Source organism: Marmota monax, unplaced genomic scaffold (assembly GCF_021218885.2).
Source record: "Marmota monax isolate L192 unplaced genomic scaffold, Marmota_monax_Labrador192_F-V1.1 WCK01_AAM20220418_F8-fsc00022, whole genome shotgun sequence".
Taxonomy (NCBI): domain Eukaryota; kingdom Metazoa; phylum Chordata; class Mammalia; order Rodentia; family Sciuridae; genus Marmota; species Marmota monax.
The window spans coordinates 6,419,255-6,441,744 of NW_026695215.1; the positions used below are offsets into that span (position 1 = coordinate 6,419,255).

Below are 22,490 nucleotides of genomic sequence, written 5' to 3' on the forward strand. Positions count from 1 at the left end.
ACTCTGTTTCATTGATCTTTTGTACTGTATTTTGAGTTTCTAGTGTATTTCTGCTATGATTTTTTTTTGTGTGTGTGTGTGTGTGTGTGTGTGTGTGCTGGCACTTGAACTCAGGCACTCAACCTCTGAGCCACAACCCCAGCTCTATTTTGTATTTTATTTAGAGACAGGGTCTCACTGAGTTGCTTAGTGCCTTGGCATTGCTGAGGCTGGCTTTGAACTCACAATCCTCCTGTATCAGCCTTCTGAGCAGCTGGGATTACAGGTGTGTGCCACCGCGCTGGCCTGCTCTGATCTGTGTTACTTCTTTCCTTCTACTAATTTTGGGTTTGTTTTGTTCTTGTTCTCCTTGGTCCATGGGATGCCAGATTGTTAATTTTAAATTTTTGTTTATTTTTGTGTAGGATTTCATTACTGTGAACTTCCCTCTTCTCCTTTTTCCATGTTCTGTAAGTTTTAGTGTGTTATGTTTCCATTTTAATTTTTGTGAAGAAATATTTAAATTTTCCTTTTGATTTCTTCAGTAATTTGTTTTTCATTCAGTAATGTGTTGTTATGTTTCAACAGATTCATATAGTGTCCAAGGTCTGTCTTGTTCATCAGTTTTATTCCACTGTAGTCAGAGAAGGTACTTGACCTGACTCCGATTATTTTGAAGGTCTCATGGCTGATGAGAGGAATGTCTGTTCTGCAGCTGTTGGTCGGAACACCCTGTCAATACCTCTTAGTCCAGATGATCCATAGTGTAGTAAACTGCTGTTCTCTGCTGACTTTGTCTGGATGATCTATCCTGTGATGAATGTGCGGTGTGAATGTTTTCCACTGCAGTCATGTTGGGCTCTACCTCCTCCTTAGAGCTAACGGTGTTTGGTTTATAGACTTGGGTTCCTCCACTTGAGGGACACCCACATTTGCAATTGAAATACATTCACGTTGAATTATCTCTTCACTATATAGTGAGTGACCTCCTTTGTCTCATTTACAGTTTAAGCCTATTTTGTTTGATATGAGAAAACTTCTTCTTGCTCCCTTGGGTTTCTTATGGAATATCTTTTTTTCATTGTCTCACTTTTTGTTTGTGAGCTTCTGACTGGTGCCTGGTGGTCGTGAGTCCAAATATGGCTGGCCATGCCTTAGGTCCCAGAAGAGAAGTGCCCTGACCTCTGAGTTCCTTAGAGCAACATGTTTTTTTTTTTTTTTTTTTTCCCTTCTGTGCTGAAACATCCCCTGTAATGAAGGGCACTGGGATGGCATGCATGCTGGGTTACTGTTGTATTACTGTCTCAAGCCCCCTGTACTATTATGGAGGAATATCTTTGGATCACAGTGATGGGTATGTGCAGGGTTTCTGACCCTGGAGCAGTAAGAATTTGGACATTTCCTCCTTCTCAAAATGGTGCCTTGCTATAAAGCAGCCTACCTGTAGGGATCACCCTGTAAATAATGAGTTCCTTCTCCAAAGCAACTGGACTGCAAGGATGTGGTGAGTGAAACTTCCTGGTAGGTAGAATTGCCTTCAACCACACTGTGGGAGTTTGCCAGGACTCACCAGTTCACCTTTTCGCCTGCATGGGGACACCACTTCAGCTGGGGATCTCTGGTCACAGTTGCTTGCATACTTTGCTCCTCTTTGAGCTGCTGTTCACCTCTGCAAGTCTTACCATGCTTTCATCTCACTTGTTGAGTTCCAGTGTTCTTGCTGGTCACCACTTCAGAATACGGGTACCCTTGTGGATGAGGAAGTGAGCCCTGTGTACCTCTGCTTAGCCATCTTGTCATCCTCTGGAATGTATGAAATATTGATGTATCTCTTGCAACCTTTAGGAAAAAAGGTGTGATGGATCAGGTTGATAAGCAGCACCAAACCAAATGGTTGACAACATCTGTTGTCTTTTAGTTAAAAAGACAACTTTTTGGAGAAGAAAGTATTTGAAATTAGTTGCCAAGAAAACAGGGACATTTGTTGATTTTCATTCTTTCACTATGCCTTATCCCACAGTTCTTTCTTTTTCTCTGTCTTACTCTTCCTCCTCCTCCTCCTCCTCCTCCTCCTTCTTCTCCTCCTTCTTCTCCTCCTCCTCCTCCTCCTTCTCCTCCTCCTCCTTCTTTTTCTCCTCCTCCTCCTCCTCCTTATTCTCCTCCTCCTCCTTCTCCTCCTTCTCTTTCTTTTCTTCTTCCTCCTTTTCCTCCTCCTCCTCCCTCCCTCCCTCTTCCCCCTCCCCCTTTCCCCCTTCCTTCCTCCAGGTGTTTAACCACTGAGCAACATCCTCAGCCTAGCCCTAGCCCTAGTCAGGGTTCTTTCTATCTTGATTTTTCTCTCTTTTTTTTTTCTCCCAATCTCCCTCTTTTACATAGTAGTCAGGTTGGGGCATTGTTGCTTGGTGTATTAAATTTTATGATATGCTTATAAATGGTGACTGTTTAAAGTATTTTTTTTTACTTTGACACTCTGAGCAATGAGATGCTTTTAATAATTCTGTCAGTATATTGGAAATAAATCAAGATTGTCCTCAGCAAATGAGGATACGTGTATGGTCACCTTGTTTTCATATCACTCATGAAAGGTGTTGTCATTTTGTAATGCTGTTTTTGCACTGACTTTGTACAGATTTAAATGTTTAAACTCTTGACATAAATATGGTAGTGACCCTTTAAAATTTGAAACATTCAGAATGCTTTCTCAGTGTTACTTATTTTAAATTTGTACAATACATAAGCAATTTAAATATTGTTTATATATTGTACAAATTTTATTTTCCTCTTTAATAGACATGATTGTGCTAAAGAGCTAATAATTAACTTATGATTTCTTATATGCCTGTTTTCTAAAAATTTATTGCATATAAAACTGATTATTCAGTGTCATGCTAAATTTTGTTTAGTTCAGAAAAAGCCATTTTTCTCTTTTATACTTGACTGTTTCTTTCTGATTATTCCAAGGTTATTACCTAGATGGAAAAATTAATTTTCATCTTTCTCCTTTCTCAGACTCTTAATTGGGTAGAGTTGAATTTATTTGTGGAAAACTGTGTCTTTTAACATTGGTTCTTAGAGTTTATTTTCTTTTTTGGTTATCATTTTCTTTAAATTTTCAGCTAATATTTTTATTATCTAAAATTAATAAAATTCTTACCTTTTCAATATATAAAGTAGAATAAAAGCTGATGGGAAAAGGTGATAAAATGCTCAACCTTTTTCTTTTTCTATTTCTGGTGTTGGGGATGAAACCCAAGGCTTTGCATGTGGTCGGCAGGCACTCTATCTCCGAGCTACATCCCAGCCCTTTATTTTATAAAGTTGTATGTTTGGGATGGGGTCTTGCTGAGTTACCTAGGCTGGGCTTGGATTTACAGTCCTCTTGCCTTGGTCTCTTGAGTAGCTGAGATTACAGGTGTGCGCCAACACACTCAGCCTTAAATTCTGAACTTTAAATATATCTCTTCTTTGTATTTTTGTTGCATTTTCCTTTTTTAAATTTGTATCTATTATTTGCAGTTTGGACTTTGATATGTCAGTAGATCAAGAAGAAAACAACAATCTCTAATTGCCTCTTGCCACCCAGCCCTGTGCATCACAAAGCCAGATTAACCTCAGATGAATGTGTAACTTGAACAGGATTGGAATTTAAGTGATTGTGGCTACCTAGCAGCAAACTTATTCAGTGCAGAGCCAGGTAACAGATATTTTAGGCTACATGGGCTAAGAGACAGAATTAATATTTTGTAGTTGTTTGTGTATATTTACATATTTATACTAAGAAACAATAAATATCCCCAGTTTTTATTGCCAAAATTCAAAACATAATAGTAATTAGGGAGCACAATATTTTGTAATAAAAGTGTATGAGAAAACAGAATTGTGTTTGGAGAGAATTTTACTTATTTGGGGTTCTAAGTGTTCACTGATAATCAGAATTGTTTATAAATATTATCTGTTAATGATGATATTTAGTGAGATTTTAAATATTTTATATGAAATTATTTTTTCACAAAGGTATGTATTGGCAAATATGATTGTAGTACATGAGCTTCTGATTTCAATTGAATGTGTTTAGGAAATTTTTATAAAATTCCATTATGTTATTTTCTTGATATCTGTCTCTTGTTTTATTATATTGCACATATACTTGATCATTTTCAGTTGAAGTGAATTCTCATTAATTATAGTTAAATAGATTGTGGAACATGGAGATTTCCTTTACACTTGCATCATAGTCAGAAAAAAAATTGCAGGAACTGTGGCTTGAACTCAGAAAAGAAACTCCTAGAAGTGCATGTGGCAGTTGAGAGTTTCTTGCTTTCTCTTTTGACAGCATGGGAACTGTTTAGTACAGCTCGATATTACTTTGTGACATTGGTGTAAGTTTTGCATATAAGCACCATTTTGCCTTGTCATTTAAAGTTGAATTTATGAAGAAACATTATTAAGTCTATAACATAAGTTAATTTCCAAAGCCATTTAGGGTTTGATAAAAGTGATTGAAAGAAAATTTTGTCTTGATCCTAAGTGTAAAAAACCACAACAAAGCTTTATCATTGTTAATATATCACTGCTATGTTTCAGGAAAATCAGTGTATTATAATTAAGCTTCTATTTCTGTCAAAACTTTGTAAAATGAACAATATACAAGTCCTTATGGACAAATGAAGTCTTACCGTTTGCACTGTTGGTTCGAACCACATGATATGGTTAAGTATTTTGCAGAGTGTTTGCTGATAAATAATGGAATGAGTAACTGTAGCCTTTAAATTTTCAGTAGGCTTATATTTTTGCATGCTTTGTAAATTTATTCAAGTAAGCTTCCTTTTGCTTTTTTTTTAAACCAACATGAAATGAAACAAATCTTAGCAGATTCCACATAATTTGTACCAAATTACTGTTTTCTCAGTTTCCTTGAAAAATTCTTATGTTCTCTGTAAACGATCTATGTTAATCAGCTGTTCATTACTGGTAGAATACCTGAGAAAAACTTTGGCTCATGGCTTCAGATGTCTCTGTCCATGGTAGCCAGCTCCATTGCTCTGTCCCTGAGATGAGGCACAGCTTCTTGATGGGGACCCTGTGTTGGAGGAAACTGCTCACCTCGTGGCAGCCAGTAAGATGAAAGACAGATAGATAAAATGGGGACAATATATGGTCCCCAGGGGCATACCTTCCAAGACCCACTTCCTCTATATGAAGTCCATCTCCCAGTCATCCATTCAGCTGCGGATCCCTCAGTGGATTAATTCATTGACGAGTTCAGAGCCCTCATGGTCCAGTCCTGAAGCTCCACCTATGAACATGACTGCATCAAGGACCAAGCTTTCAACACAAGAGCCTTTGGGGGACATTCCAAATCTAAATGATCATAGAGGCTATTTTTTAAGTCACGTTCTTAACTTTTTGAGCAACTGTTTTGCTGAAAGACTAATAGTTTTAAACTCATTTGTTTTCCTTGGACACATTCCTTTGGTTATTGCAGTCAATCATGATTTGGTTACCTCATTGGTAAACAGTTTTAATTTTGTGACTAACATACTATTGAGGAACACATTTTTATTTTTGAAAAGAAATTCTTCTGGAATGAGATGTTCCACTTTGAGTGTTCTAATTTTATGACTGCTGGGTGCTTCATCTGGAAATGTCACACATTGTGTTCTTTGAGCATAGCTGTAGTGTCATTATAGCATGATAGTAACAGTGCATTGCTCTTTAATTCAGGAGAATAGTCTCCACTGTGGAGTACCTATACGGCTCCCATGACATACAGGTGGTGACCCCAGCAAGGAGGATTGGCCACAGGTTCAGTGATTGGGCACTTGTGCCGCAAGCTCAAGGCCTTGTGTTAGGTCTTCAGTGCTGCCAAAAAAAGAATGAAAATGTAGAAAATATGAATGAAATAATATCATGACAGACAAATGAAAAGATGGTGTGAAAGAGGGAGTATTGTATAGTATCCAACCCTTCAAGAAGTGTGTCAATAATTGGATAATAAAAACAGTTGTTTGTGTTTGTTAACTTGGAAAAGCCATGGATCACTAGAGCAAGAGTAATTTTGGGATGTGGTGGGAGGTTAGAATGTAGAAACATAGTGTGCATGTAATTCTCTCTTTCCAAAGTTTGAAGGCAAGTGCAGGTAAGGGAATGGTAGCCGAGGAATCTGGTTTCCAGCCAAACTTTTGTGACCATGCAGACCCAAGCCAGAGGCAGTTGCACACAGTTCTGACTCATACTTCTTCGCCTTGTGATTTCTTGACTCTTGGGATGGTCAAAAGCACCTCACATATGTAGGAACCATACGCTGAACTTTGAGTAGACTGTTTCCCAGGTCAGCAGTCTGCTGTAGGAGACCCTCTCGCACCTGGGCTGTAGCAGTGAGCGGGCAGCGCCCAGTGAGCTGCATGGTACTGTACGTTACCTGTATTAAAAGCATTTTTTTTTGGGGGGGGGTACTGAGGATTGAACTCTGAGTCACTCGACCACTGAGCCACATCCCCAGTCCTGTATTTTATTTAGAGACAGTGTCTTAATGAGTTGCTTAGTGCTTCACTTTTGCTGAGGCTGGCTTTGAACTCACAATTCTCCTGTCTTAGGCCTCCCAGAGCTGCTGGGATTATAGGCATGCGCCATCGTGTCCAGCTTAAGAGCGTTTTTGTCTAATGATGTTTCAAACTTAAAATGGGCTTACAAGGAGAGAACCACACTGCACATTCATTGAAGCATTCTGCATGAGGTTCTGCCTGTCCCGTCTCATAGGATAAAGCTGCCCCTCCTCACACCAAACTACCAAGAGCACAGCTCGTGCTTTGCAGTTTTTACAGGGAGTTGCAGCCATAGAATGCCACACACTCCCACCTGTTTGCATGCATGTCTGCATTCCTAAATGTCTCCCCTCAAAGGCCGCCTCCTCTGGGGCTGAGGCACTTTTCTTTACTTTGATTCAGTACTTTTCCATTCCTGATCTTTTCCCCTCAAAGGCAGGAGTGACCTGAGTCTTCCCACCCACTCCTGCCCTACACTGCATCTACTTGACTATTGCCCAGGTTGTTCTGAGAGGAAAATGGAACAAGTGAGTGAATAAAGGCATGATTGCTACTTCCACGTCAACTGGTTCTGCTTGTCCACCTTCACCCTGGACCACTTGAGTGTTTCTCAGTGGCTCTGGGGTTTGTTGGGGAAGGAACAGGTGGCTGAAGCATTGAAGTCTTAGAGGTCTCCAGAGGAGCTAATCCAGGGCCCAGGTGGTAGTGCTCGCCTTTGCATCTTTTTCTTTGAGTATTCTTGGAGTCTGCTGCCTACTGCTTTCACACTTTCCATCCTCAAAGTAACTTACCCCCTGAAATTTGAATTCTAACAATTCATAATAGTTAATCAGACTGTTTACTTCTCTGCTTTGCGGGATAAGAATATGAATCCTTTTAGGGCAGGAATGAACATTTGTCCCTGTTCATCATTGCCCCCAGCGTAATGTCAGGTTTGTTGTAGATGCAAGCATGTGAATTAGTGGGTAAAGTAATGGAGAAATCAATTTCAGTTTGGCATTATGGCAGACCAGAATATGCCACCCCAAAATAGGAGATGGTTGAGTTGAAGACAGTTCAGAGAACCCAGTGCAGGAATATTTTCTGTCCTTCCACTGCTTACCTTAAAGCAGGACCTGGGTTTACAAAGACCTACCAGGGAGAGCTCAGGTTCACCACTAGAGACAACTTTGGACCTTATGGATCTTAGATGGTACCAGAGGAATTGACTTAACAGACTCCATCAGCTAGCCTTTATCTGCCATTTATTTACCTCCTACCAAGTTGCCACCCCTAGAGCCTCCCAAGTCCTTTTCCTTTGTATTGTCAGTTCTCTGTAATTTACTGGTTTTTGAAGATACTCTGTAAACTAGGATTCAAAATCATCTCTTTGAGAACTACCTATTCCTTGGGTGTCTTCCACATATGTGTGAAACCTATATGTTAATAAACTTATGTATTTCTATTGTTCATGTTTCTTTTGTTACAGGAGTCCATTTCAACTAAGAACCAGTAAACGTTAAAGAAAAAAAAAACAACGTTTTTTTTCCCCTTATAACATAAAGAAGATATTTTTAGACGGTTAGTATTGTTAAACACTGGAATGAGACTGCCTTATTAAAGACTTATTCTTTATTGGGTATAGAGACTAAATAAGAATATAACCCACAAATATCATAATTATTCTCTTTGGCTGGCGAAAGAGGGTGAATGACTTCCAGGGATTTTCCAGTTGTGATTTGGTGAATGGTAGTTAATGTTAGTGATATATAAATAAGTTCATTTTAGTTTAATCTTTATACCTCAAGGTCTGAAGACTTCTATCCTTAATGTATACTTCAGGGAATGTCGATGAACATTGCACACCAAGGATTTATGTGTATCACAAAGTTTTACGTGGTAATAAGGCCTAATTGCCATGGGATGGTTTCATGGAAGTACAGCTATGTGCCTGAATCTGGGGTTGTGGATGAGGGCAGCGCAGCCAACCTTGGAATCCACAGACTGTCTGTCCTGTCTGTTCAGAGGTGTCTGTATGGCCTGTTGTCTGGAAGGGTTCTCCTGACATGTGCTCTCTTAAGGCATTCTCTGTGAGGAGGTGCTCAGGAGTCACGTCACTTAGCTAGTGAATGAGGCCAGCTGTCCTCTCTACCTGAGGTGTTGAGCCAAATCCTCTGGCAGGGTTTTCAGGGTCTTCAGTGATGTTTGACAGTGATTAGTAATACTTGCTAAGTACAAAGTGCCACTCACTTTGCCAACTTGGGGTATCTGCAAAAATCTCAGCATTTAAGCATTAAAATGTCAAGAAGTAACTGTTAAGTGTAGAGAAGAAAGAAATTATCATGAACAAAGCAGAAGTGGGAATTTGTTTTTGTACAATAAACATGAGAATCTGATGATGTAGAGAGGAGGGCTGTTTCAGGTAGATAAGTACATAAGCAAAATTTTGAGGCGTAATTGGGCTGGTTGGAAATAAATATTTTGGGTAATAGAAACTTGTTAGCTATATTTGGTAGTTTTTAGCAGGCAGTGACATGAACATGGAGTCTGAAGACATTGGTATTAGGGAGAAGAGTGTTGTACAAGTTTTGGTGTGAAGTGGGAGGAGCCAAATCTAATATAAATAGAGTGGGGAAGGAGGTAATATGCCAGAACTTGGAGTACTCTGGACAGATCATTGAAAAGTTCACCATTTGTTTTTGTCTCATGCATTGCGGACATAACTGTGTCCATTATCTTTATTCTATTTCACATACTCCTATTTGAAATTGAATCCATCTGTCTGTATAATCAAATATCAAATTTAGGAAGATTCTATTTATGTGAAGCCTTATAGATGGCAGAAAGTTGAACAGAAAGGTAGACAGGGCCTTTAAAGTGATTACTGAAGGTAACAGGCGTGTGCCCAAGCAGTTGGTGAGAAAGTCTGTCAGAGAACAGGAAAATGTGGACTCTGACTTATCTAATACACTAGGCTGCATTTTTAATGCAAGAAAAAGGGTATTAGCTTTGGAATCAAGCAGTCTCTACTGTTTCATCAGTTACTCTCTTACTCCGAGCTTCAGATCCATTATTCAATGAGGATAATTGATAACTCCTTAAAGCTGCTATGAGGACTTAAAAAAATACTTTTCAGTTGGACCAGCAGTGTTGTATTTTCATACAAGACATTTTAAAAAACATAAAAGCAAAGAATTAGAATGTATATAAAAGGCACTTGCAATCCCACTGCTAAATACTGTCTGCATTTTTGTTTATATCTTTTTGAATACATATATGAAACCGCAGTGTACACATGCCTGTATAAAATTCTTTACAAAATCAATTTAGTTTGATTCATTTTGTATTATGCTTTAAAAAAAGACTTATACCACAAGAACAGTTTCATGGAAATATACATTTACATTATAATTTTTAATGAATATATTATTTTCTGTTGTATGGATATTAATTATATTTTATGTGACATTTTGCCAGTAACAGGTATTTAACTTTTTCCTGTTTTATTTTTGCATTAGATACAACAAAGTGATTAATATTTTGTGATGTAATTGGACTTGGCCTAGAGAAACAGAACTGTCAAAGGTTTCATGTGCATTAAGAATTTTGAGGGCTGGGGTTGTAGCTCAGTGGTAGAGTGCTTGCCTAGCATGTATGAGGCACTGGGTTTGATTCTTAGCACCACATTATAAATTAAGGTCCCTTGATAACTAAAAAAAAAAAAAGAAAAGAAAAGAAAAGAAAAATAAAAAGAATTTTGAGGTGTTTTGCCAGTTGCCCTCCAGAAAATTTGTGTTGTTTTCTTTCCCATATGAATCCTTGTACTTTGCCAGCAGTGAGCACATCTTTTGTGTTGATCTTTGTCTGATTGCTAGGTGCACAAATAGTTTTATTTTGCAGACTTTCACTATGCACTTTAGTATTTCCCGGGATGTGTGTTGGCCATTTCCTCAGATTTTTCTTTTTTGCGAATACTGGGAGAATTTAATGAGGTTATAAATGTGGAGCAGGGTCAGTGCCGGGTGCACGTTAGCCTGCTGATAAGGGTCAGAGTTTGTTTTCACTGAAATCCTCTCTCCTTTGCAGCTTCTTTCCCATTCATGCTTCCAGTTCAGGAGTAGAGGAATACTACAACACTTTTCTTTCATTGTTGACATTATTATTATTTTTTAAAGATGGGCAGTTATACCTTTCCCTTAACTACAATTCAAGCAGTGGACTCAGATGGTTTGGGTTCAGATCTTCCTTTATTAGCTGAGCAGTGTACTGTGTGATCTACTTGATCTAAGCCTATTAAATAGCTCTTCTATAAAATAGAGATAATGATCATTTTTTATATAATTTATAAAGGTTAGGTGAGCAAATTCACTTAAAGGTGTTAGTACAGTGCAAGGCACATGCTGTTCAGTATTTCCTCAAAGGCACAATGAGAAGGGAGGTTCACTTTGATAAATAGCACCCTCAAGTATAAAGAGATCTTTAGGAAATGGCAAAGAACATTGCTTCTAGGAGAGAGTTTTAGTTTGATTCACTAAGCAAGTAAAACATTTGAATTGTTGATGCTGTGTTGCCGGATTCAGACTTGCTTCACATCCCTTCATCTTCTGTTCCCTAATGAAGTTTTATCAGACTGGTTAGATAGGAGAGCATCAGAAGGAACAGAACAGCATAGGAGGGCATCAGAAGGAACAGAACAGCATAGAAAGTCTTCAATAGTGGGAACATTGGATAATTGATCTCTGTGTTCCAGGAATTTATAAGATGTGCATGTGCTGCATTTTCTGTCAACTGTAGAAGCTGAAGGCATTAGTAGAATATCTTTTCATATGACGTATTTGAAATTGTTCACTGTTCTACATGTTGGCAGATATTGTTTTTAGGAAGTTGTTAGGATAAAATTCTACAATCATGAACTTCTTATAAAGTAGAAATTTTATTTAAGGCATCGACAATTATAATTTAACTAATATTTATATATAAATTAATAAATATCACTTATAAACATATAAATTTAAATTATTCATGTTAATGTAGTAGGGATAAACTATAGTGGTTTATTTTCCCTTTGAAAAGTTACTTAACCCCAATCTTTCAAGTGAAATAAAAATTACATGAAGTTCATAAATGATTTGTAATCTAAGATTGGTTATTCTTTTTTTAATAAACCAGTTTTATTTATAATAAGAATCAGAAATAACCCAAATATTCAACAATGAGGCATATCTATGACCTGAATGATATATAAACATTAAACTATTATATTCAATTATATTTATTGTCACTTGAAACTGTTTACAATATATAAGTAATGAAAAAATGTAAGCCACATAACAGATCAATGATAGTTTCATTTGTGTAAAAGAAAATTGCATTTGTCTGCATGTATAAGAATGTCTGGAGGAAAGAGTAAGAACACACTGAAGCTAGTATCTTTGGCTGGTGGAATTTCAGGTGATTATTTTCTTCTTCATCAGAACCAGATGTTAGTTTAGATTTTTCTGCAATAAGCATTTATGATTTGCAAGGCCATTGCTAGCCCTGTGGCATCTATGCATATAAGAAAGGTGTCCCTTCCTCCTGTGTGTGCAGCACCATGCCAGGATGCCCTCAGTGGCCAGGGAAAACAGAGTTGAGCTTCTGTTTGCCTCCTGTTTTTTTCTTTTTCATTGGTAGACAGCATACACAACCATATATCATGGACCTGATAGCTTACACAATGAAGTTATTTTAAATTAAAGAGTTAGGGTTATATGGCCTTTGAATGCATCTTCTCTGGGCAGCCCACTCTCCATACTTTACCTCTCTCAGGATGTGCTAGACCTTTGTGCTCATGCTCCTCCTGTCTTTTTTCTATTTACTCAGTCTACCCAGGTGCAGTCCCTTCTTCAGGATCCAGCTAAAATTCCTCTGTCTTTGAAATCTTTTTCAACCACTCTAACACATCTGGCTGTTTTTCGTTTTTGAATTTCTTGAACTAAGTCAAGGACATAGACTGAAGTAGGAGTGATGGCAAATGGGATGCATCGTACCTGCTAGCACAGGACGATTGGCCAAAACTCCTAGAGCAGCTGTGTGCTGAGAAAACTGTTGAATTGTTCTTGGCCTCAGAGAGGGTGTGGTCATTGGCTGTGAATGTTGGTCCTGCATGTGGGAACTAGAAGATTAAGTAGCACATGTAGCAGGCATTTCCTCTGCTTGGAGTTGACATCAGCTATTTCACTTATTAGTCTTGGCTTGACAATACAACTTTAAACATCTGTGGCATAGATACCACATCTTAATACTTCACGTGCTTTCTGTTGACAGTGTTTTTTGATGTTTTTATAACTCCTCAGAATTTGTCACAGACTTAGGCATTGAAGTGCACAATAAATAACATTTCTGTTGTGCTTTATGTTCCTCTCAATGTTTCAAGTTACTTTTTGTTCCATGTGCTCTTGTTCAATGAACTTCCATAGTCAGTCATTTTAGATTAAATCTACTTATTGGTGATAAATTCTTAAGATTTCCTCTGTCTGAGATTGTCATCTAAAGCATGACTTAATAAGTTTTGAAATCTCTTCTCTTTCCCCTACAAACCCTTGCTATGAATTCGGAACCTGTTAACCTAACTAATTATAAATGGTTCAACCAATACTAACTTAGGTGTTCAGCTTCTCGTTGGAATATTTTCATTTTGTTGTTTAACAGTCCATGATTGTTTAGTATGTTTAATTGAAACTTAACCTGACATTGTGGATGTTCACAAATGCCTGTAAAACTAACTAAGGAGCCGGATACAGTGGTGCATGCCTATAATCCCAGCAGTTTAGGAAGCTGAGGTAGGAGGATGGTGAGTTCAAAGCCAGCCTCAACAAAAACAAGGCACCAAGCAACTCAGTGAGACCCTGTCTCTAAATAAAATACAAAATAGGGCTAGACTATGGATGTGGCTCTGTGATTGAGTGCCCTTGAGTTTAATCCCCGGTACCCTGCCCACCTCCCCAAATAACTAAATAAATGGTCTTAAAAATAGAACAATACATTCCAAATACATTAGCCACTGGCACACCTGTCTATATTACAAGTTCTAGAGCAGTGCTTATTACAGGTAGAAATAGATTAGGTCAGAAACTTGGCGGGTATTGATTTTATATCCTGCTACTTTGCTGAATTCATTTACTAGTTCTAGAAGTTTTCTGGTGGAGCTTTTTGGCTCCTCTAGGTATAGAATCATATCGTAACAAGTAGAGCTAATTTAAGTTCTTCTTTTCCTCAGGAAATAGAAAAAGAGGGAGCACTTTCAAACTCATTCTATGAGGCCAATATCACCCTGATCCCCAGGCAAAGACACATCAAAGAAAGAAACTTTACACCAATGTTTCTAATGAACATAGATGCAAAAATCCTCAATAAAATTCTGGCAAATTGAATACAAAAACATATCAAAAAGATTGTGCATCATGATCAAGAGGTATTCATCCAGGGATGCAAGGTTGCTTCAACATACAGAAATCAATAAATGTAATTCATCACATCAGTAGACTCAAAGATAAGAATCATATGATCATCTCAATAGATGTAGAAAAAAAACATTTGACAAAATACAGCACCATTTTATGGTCAAAACACTAGAAAAACTAGGGATAACAGGAACATATCTCAACATCATAGAGGCTATCTACACTAAGCCTCAAGCCAACATCATTCTAAATGGAGGAAAAATTAAAGGCATCCTCTCTAAAAACTGGAACAAGACGGGGATGCCCTCTTTCACCACTTCTGTTCAACATAGTTCTTCAAACACTGGCCAGAGCAATTAGATAGATGAAAGAAATTAAAGGGATATGTATAGGAAAAGAAGAACTTAAATTAGCACTATTTGCTGACAATATGATTATGTACCTAGAAGACCCAAAAAGCTCCACCAGAAAATTTCTAGACCTAGTTAATGAATTCAGCAAAGTAGCAGGATATAGAATGAACACCCATAAATTAAAGGCATTTCTGTATATCAGTGACAAATCCTCTGAGAAGGAAATGAGGAAAACTATCCCGTTTACAATAACCTCAAAAAAATAAAATAAAATACTTGGGAATCAACTTAACGAAAGAGATGGAAGATCTATACAATGAAAACTACAGAACCCTAAAGAAAGAAATCAAAGAAGACATTAAAAGATGGAAAGATCTACCTTGCTCTTGAATAGTCAGAATTAATATTATCAAATGACCATACTACCAAAAGCACTATACAGGTTCAGTGCAATTCCGATCAAATCTCAATGGCATTCCTTATAGAAATAGAAAAAGCAATCATGAAATTCATCTGGAAAAATAAAGAGACCCAGAATAGCTAAAGCAATCCTTACCAGGAGGAGTGAAGCAGGTGGCATCACTATACCAGACCTTAAACTATACTACAGAGCAATAGTAACAAAAACAGCATGGTATTGGCACCAAAATAGACTGGTAGACCAATGGTACAGAATAGAGGAAACAGAGACTAACCCACAAAATTACAATTATATTAGACAAAGGTGCCAAAAACATGCATTGGAGAAAAGATAGCCTCTTCAACAAATGGTACTGGGAAAACTGGAAATCCATATGCAACAAAACGAAATTAAACCCCTGTCTCTCACCATGCACAAAACTCAACTCAAAGTGGGTCAAGGACCTAGGAATTAAACCAGTGACTCTGTGTCTAATAGAAGAAAAAATAGGCCCTAATCTCCATCATGTGGGATTAGGCCCCAACTTCCTTTATAAGACTCCTATAGCATAAGAATTAAAACCAAAAATCAATAAATGGGATGGATTCAAACTAAAAAGTTTCTTCTCAGGAAAAGAAACAGTCTGTGAGGTGAGCAGAGAGCCTACATCCTGGGAGCAAATTTTTACCCCTCATACATCAGATAGAGCATTAATCTTTAGGGTATATAAATAACTCAAAAAGCTAAACACACACACACACACACACACACACACACACACACACACACACAAATAACCCAATCAATAAATGGGCCAGGGACCTGAACAGACACTTCTCAGAAGAGCACATACAATCAGTCAACAAATATATGAACAAATGTTCATCATCTCTAGCAATTAGAGAAATGCAAATCAAAACTACTCTAAGATATCATCTCACTCCAGTCAGAATGGCAGCTATCATGAAGACAAACAACAATAAGTGTTGGCAAGGATATGGGGGAAAAGATACACTCATACATTGCTGGTAGGACTGCAAAGTGGTACAGCCAATGTGGAAAGCAGTATGGAGACTGCTTGGAAAATTGGGAATGGAACCACCATTTGACCTAGCTATCCCTCTCCTTGTTCTATACCCAAAGGACTTAAAATCAGCATATTACAGGGTCACAGCCACATCAATGTTTATAGCAGCACAATTCACAATAGCTAAACTGTGGAACCAACCTAGATGCCCTTCAGTAGATGAATGGATAAAAAAAATGTGGCATATGTACACAATGGAATGTTACTCAGCAATAAAAGAGAATAAAATCATGCCATTTGCAGGTAAATGGATGAAGTTAGAGAAGATAATGCCAAGTGAAGTTAGCCAATCCCAAGAAAACAAGTGCCAGTTTTTTTCTATGCTATAAGGAGGCTGATTCATAATGGCGTAGGGAGGGGGAACATGGGAGGAATAGACAAACTGTAGATAGGGCAGAGGGGTGGGAGGGGAAAGAAGCAGGCAGGGGGTTAGCAAGGATGGTGGAATGTGATAGACATCATTATCCAAAGTACATGTATGAAGACACGACTTGGTGTCAACATACTTTATATGCAACCAGAAATATGAAAAGTTGTGTTGTATATGTTTAGTAAGAATTGTAATGCATTCTGCTGTCATTTTTTTAAATTACTTAAAAATTAAAATAAAAATAAAAAAGAAAATGTAGATATTTATGTATGGGTATTATAGATGAAATAGATTTCAAGGTGATTTTAAAAGGTAAAATTTCTATAAAGGTAATTTTTATTTTGAAAGTAGTAAGCAATCCATTATTAGTGTGTCATATTTTCATTAGTAGTCATCGAATGACTTCTAAATTTTTTATATGCTGATTATCTTTTTAATCCTTGATTTGAAATGAAGAAAATTAGAAAATATACAAAAATCATACATTTAATTAAAAATAGTTGAGCTGAAATTTTTATTTATGTTCTTTCTAGATTTTATGTTATCCAAATTTTTATTAATAACATTTGATATATAAGAGAATCTAATAAATGTAAAAAGAAAGTACCAGTTATTATCTAAGATGGAAGATGTTTAGATAGCTTTATGGTTTATGTACTCAGACTTTTATAAGCTTTGACTGCCATCAAATTCAATAAAATGCAGGTTATGTGTTATGTAAGAGAAAGTTCAAAGTTACCTTGATATTAGCTCTTTTACCCACAGAAAACTGCAGCATACTGACCTTTTACATGAATAGTATACTCAGTTCACGACGAAGAATCTAATGTAAAATTTTATTTACAAATTACTCTATTTTTAATTACCATGTATATTCACATTTTATATGTGATAACATATATTACCTATTATAAATGTATTTAATCTTTAAGGACTCAGTCATTGAAATGAAAGTTTAATAATATTTCAGATCTATGCATTGTGGTTTATGAGTATTTTATAACAAAACTCATTTTAATTCTGGCTTGTTCTATGAAATGGTTTTGATTTATATTTAACTTTCTACTCCTTTCCAAAAAAAGGTCACTTTTCTTTTGGATATCTTTTACTTATTAAATTTATTTTTTAATATCTCTCTTAAATGCAAACCTGTAGAGTTTGGATTGATATAATGAAGAGGGATTAGAAAAACTGCTTACTTTTAGTGTGAGAAGCAGGTAATTAGATTTTTTTCTAAGCTAATATTTTTGATAAGTATGGATACAAAATGCCGAGCATAAAAGAGAATGCCATAATCAGAAGGACAATGATTTAAGAAAAAATGAAACCAGTATTAATTGTGGTTCCTTGACCTGAGCCCCTTAGTCCATTAAATACCTAAATGATTACTTGGACATTCTTCCTTCCTAGTAGGGCCAAGTCTAAAAAAGAATTCACCTTCTCCTTTTGGGTTTCAAAAGAAGATATCAGTTTTATCATAGCTGTAGTCTCTGCACTTGGAGAATGTTTCTTTTGATAAAATGATGATATTTGTTTGCAAAAGAGGTCAAATGATATCTAACTTTTAGTTTTTCTCTTGCCTGCTATGGCTTAATTGAAGATTGAGGCTGACAGGCGCCACGTGGTTTAGTCAGGACAACCTCGCCTTGTCCCTGTCAGTTTCAAAATGTCTGCCTCATACGTGTTGAGCACTGCATTTCCTGCTTCAGAGCCTTGTGTGTGCCAGCAATACTATCTGTGCTGCCTCAACTACAAATTGGATGAGCAGCCCAGGACACTTTTTCAATATTATTACATTAAACCAAGTGGATTTTGATTGATAACCTAATATTCAGCTAATGTAGAACATCAATCATGGCAAGTATATTAATTATTTAATATTGCAGTCTAATTCAGAAATCGATGTGCTGCATGAGGGGAAGGGAAACTCATGGTTCCCAGAAGATTTAAGACAGGGAATGATTAAAAAAAGACCTGCTGTACTCCTGTGTGTTAGTTCGATACAAATCTTTATTCATTTGCCAATAATCCCTTCCCATTTTCCACTTCAGGACCATTTTATCAGTTTTGAGACCTATAATTGAATTAAGTCTGCTTTCAGCACAGGGCAAGAGGAGTTGCACCAGTATTGATGAAGTCGTGACAGCGGCAACCCTAGAGACAGCCTGAGACGGGGACAGGTTTTCCTGCAAGGTCCCTGCCGCCAGCGTCTTGGTCTGGTCCCTCCATCCTTAAAAACTCACCAGTACTATAGGAATCACCTCCAAGACTTATATCTAAACACCATCCACCATGATGTCATTTCTGTCGCACCTTCACTTTCTTACTGCCTCTTCACAGTACTGCAGGCCTCACACAGTCCTCACGTTTGAGCCTCAGGCCCTGGTGGTCCATACAAGTTCCTTGACTGCTTCGTAGTTGAGCTCAAGTTCAGATTTAGGTATTCTGTTCCTCGCACCAGGATCATGCACAATGCCATCTTGTGTTTTGTTTATGTATGCAGGATTTTTTGTTGTTTTGAAATGGTCACATTGCCTTGTCCTTTTGCCCAAAGTACAAGTAAATAACTGATTTTTAGGTAGAATTTGCTCAGACTTTGGTGTCCCAGGTAATAAGCGTGCAAACCTCGTAGATATAAATGAAAACTTCTCAAGCCATGATGATTTTTCCTAAAGTAGAATATCCTTCTTTTTTGTGTGAATATGTGTATTTGGAGGGGACAGGAACAGAAGTGTATTTTGTCACTGGAGTTTTCACTTGGCTTTTGTTGGTTCGTGTTTCCCTGCTTGGTTTTTCCTATCCCGTTTAAAAAACTCTTCTGAATCATTTGTATTACCACTCTCTTGTCAATAAGCCTTTTCCCCAGATGGACAGGAAGGGCTTCCTTTAGCTTTCTTCTTGTCCACTGGTTGCTCGCTCCCATAAGTGCTGAGTTTGGAGCTAATCCTCCTGCCTGCTCTGTCTTGTTGCTTCTTCCCGAGTTTCTTTCTCTTCATGCTGCATTACCTTCCTCAAGACTTTTTTCAAATGATGTTTTTATGTGGTGAATTTTCTGGGCCTTGTATGCTGAGAATCTATTTTTTCTTTCTATTTAAACAGTAGCTTACCAGCTATGTGTAAATTCTAAATACCTAGTTCTTTTTCTTGAACACGTTATCTTGAGAGTCATGACTGTATTGAGTGTTGACACCTCTGCCATTGGTGCTACTCTTCCTTTATGGAAGGGTTTCCTTTTTCTTTCTGGAAGTGTTTAAGATCCATATACTCTTCTGTGTTCTTACAGTATGCTTTGCTGTGAATTTTTCCATAATTATTCCATTCGGCATTCCAGGTGTACTTCCCATCTGAGATTTGAATATTCTTTTAATCTGAGGACTTCCTGTCATTTTAAAAAATATTTCTTCCTTTCCATTCTATCTTTGGTCTCCTGTGATTTCTGTGATATAGATGTGAATGCTCTAATCCTGTTTTTTACTTATCTCCTGCCTGTTTTGTTCACCCCCTCTCTAGGCATTCGCGAATAGCTTTTCCATGCAGGTTCTCATCTCATTGACTCATCCTCTGTCTGTGCTTAATGTGCTTTTAATCTACCCCTTGAGTTCTTTATTTCAGACTGTTCTATTTTAATACCCACAGTCACATGTTGATTCATACTTGTATTTTCGTACTTATATTTCTACAAATCTTTTATTTAAGATATAAAGTATCATTTTGTTCAATCTGTTCTGTTTTCTCTAGGTGAATTCTTTCTATTTGCTTTTCCCCCATTCCTGTGTTTAAGCAGCTTGAAGTTTTCCTTGTGTTTCCTTGGGGCATTTGGTTGCCTAGGCTACTAACTAGACCTAAGGCAGGGGAGAAAGGTGAGGCTTTAGCTTGGCCTCCTCTGGGTTAACTTGAGAATGGAGGCGGAAAGCCTCTCACTTTCTAGTCTGTTCTCAACCTCTTCCCATTGTGTTCTCCTCCTTCAGAAACAGGACTGAAGCCAAAGCAAAGTCCCGCCTGCCCTATGCGCATGTTCCAGCTACACATGCACATCTACTATTCCAAAGTAAGGCAACACTCACCCTTGCAAAGTGCCTGCTCTTATGTGAGTTGGGGGTGGGAAGGGGTTGGGGATGGCCCTCAGAGGCCTGGGCTGGTTGCTCCTGGCTCTCGACCCAGATTTGTCTCATGATGATCAGATTGAGTCCCTTCCTAGAGGTCACATATTCTAATTCTGACATTGTAAGTGGGTGCTGGAATAGAACAATTAAGATGTCCTGTATGCCCATGAGGAGTTTTCACTTTAGTGGCATCAGTGGTAAAATACACATATATTTACAGTGAATTATGATGTCCTGTAATGGGACATGCCTAGAGTGTTAAGGGAACATGTGGCAAGATTTCCATGGGGGAGAAAGAGGTATTTGCTTGGTGGAGACGCTGTTCAACTTGAGTCATGGAGGATGTTTTTTGATTGTTTGCTAATTTGATGAGGAGGCTGAGAAGAAACTGGGCGAAAAGGAACATTTTTGGGCGGAGAGATTAAGTGGTTCAGTAGTGAATGAAACCAGGTGAACAATTTGTCATGTCCTTTGCTATAACTTTCCGTGGTATATAGCTTTGGCAAAGTAACAGAGGTAATGAGGAAACTGCTAATAAGTTTTAAAGAATGGTGTTGACATGACCAAGCATACATTTTAGAAAGATTTTTGCATTATTATGGAGAATGCAATGAAGTAGGGTAAGGCAGGAGCTATTGAGACCCTTTCAGTAATTTGAATGAGAAAAGAGATGGCCTGAAGCAGGAGCTGTAGGGACAGAAAGAAGCAGTTAGATCAGAATTATCCTGAAGGATTTCCTTTACCAAAGGTAAACTGAAGGTGACCTGATTGGACACCATCAGTTTACCTTTGGTAGTCAAGGAAGGCGGGTCAAAAATGATGCCTAGTTTTCTCTGAGCCATGCCATTCAAAACATATATTTTCATTAAGAATCATTTGGGAACATATGAAGGCAATAGTCTACCCTTTCTTTTATTTAAACAATAGTTTCTTATCCTTAATTCCAAAATGCAAATAGCTTGGAAAGCTGAAAGATTTTCCTTGACTTTGTGAGAAACTCAGTTGACAGCAACAGTCTCTTCTAGAACTATTAACATATATGAAGATGACATAAGGTGTGTGCAGACATCATGTTACCTTTCTAAAAGCCAGGCATCCCTAGCCCCAGCAGTTTGTGCTTTAAATCTGAGAGATTTCTTCTTTTTGTATTGTAGGTTGTAGTTAAGGAAGAACTACTGTGTGACAGTATAGCCATGGGGGAAGTTGGAGTGTCTGTGTTCTCTTAGGACCAACTCCAAGGAAGAATACCCAGGGAAAGCTCTAACCACAGAAGAGTGACAGACACTGACACACATGTGTGCGGAATCTCCTGGTAGGGCTAAAGAGCATCAGTGATTGAGAACTGGGGATCATAAGTGGGAAGGAGACATAATTCACTTATGTGTGTGTAGTGTGTTTGTGATACACACATGTTGTCTTGTTTAGATGTTTACTATGTATGTTATTCTTTTTTGTTTTGTTAAATTTTAAGTTATGAAAATAACTATGAGAATATCATTGTGAAAACTTAAAGATTCATTGGCATTCCAGCTCCACTAAACATATTAATTTTGTAATAAAGCTTAAAATGATTATTTATATAGACAGTAGCCTTTTCTTACACCTTGTGGTAATTGATTCCTGTCATTTGTCTTTATGACTGTGATGACATTAGAGATTAGAGAATGCTTGAGGATGAGTACAGGTGGGAATTTACTCCTGGGGTGCCGAGCAGGGCAGTGAGAGTGGAGGGCTGGGGGAAGCCCTGTGTGCTGCTTTGCTACAGGGAATGAAGGTCGGGTATTTGGGAAGATAGTATAGCAAGACAAGAAAAAGGAGCGTATTTTCAAGCAAAGTTTATTTTCAAGGAAAGAAAAATTAGGAAACAGAAATAGAAAAGCAAGTTGTGACTTTAGAGAAACAAAGTTTCAGGGGGAGAACAGTAAATATCAGGAATGTAAGAATATTGTTTACTGTTGGAGGTAGCTTGAAATCAGAAGAAATACCCAACTATTTGCTATGCTTCACCAAATGTGCCGTGTGTGTGTGTTACCAGGGATTTAACCCAGGGGCTCTCAATCTCTGAGCCACATCCTCAGCATGCATTTTTAGTTTTTAATTTAAGACAGGGTTCCACTAACTTGCATAGGGCTACTGTGTCCGGCATGTATATTCAAATTTTCTTTGCTACCTGTATAGATACTTGTATTTATAGTTCCATCAACAGTTTCTTTTACAGTGAAAAGCAAGAAA

The 22,490-nt window shown here is 37.6% G+C and overlaps 1 protein-coding gene and 1 long non-coding RNA gene across 2 annotated transcripts in view; both read left to right on the forward strand.

The window, feature by feature from the left end:
• Window positions 1–22,490, forward strand: part of Rsrc1 (arginine and serine rich coiled-coil 1) — a 393,370-nt gene that overhangs the window by 182,364 nt on the left and 188,516 nt on the right. The gene's annotated exons all lie outside the window — the stretch shown is intronic.
• LOC131423708 (uncharacterized) lies at window positions 2,873–21,467 on the forward strand. The gene is made up of 3 exons (XR_009225619.1): window positions 2,873–8,084; window positions 20,124–20,203; window positions 21,413–21,467. It is a non-coding gene; the product is annotated as an uncharacterized LOC131423708 (long non-coding RNA).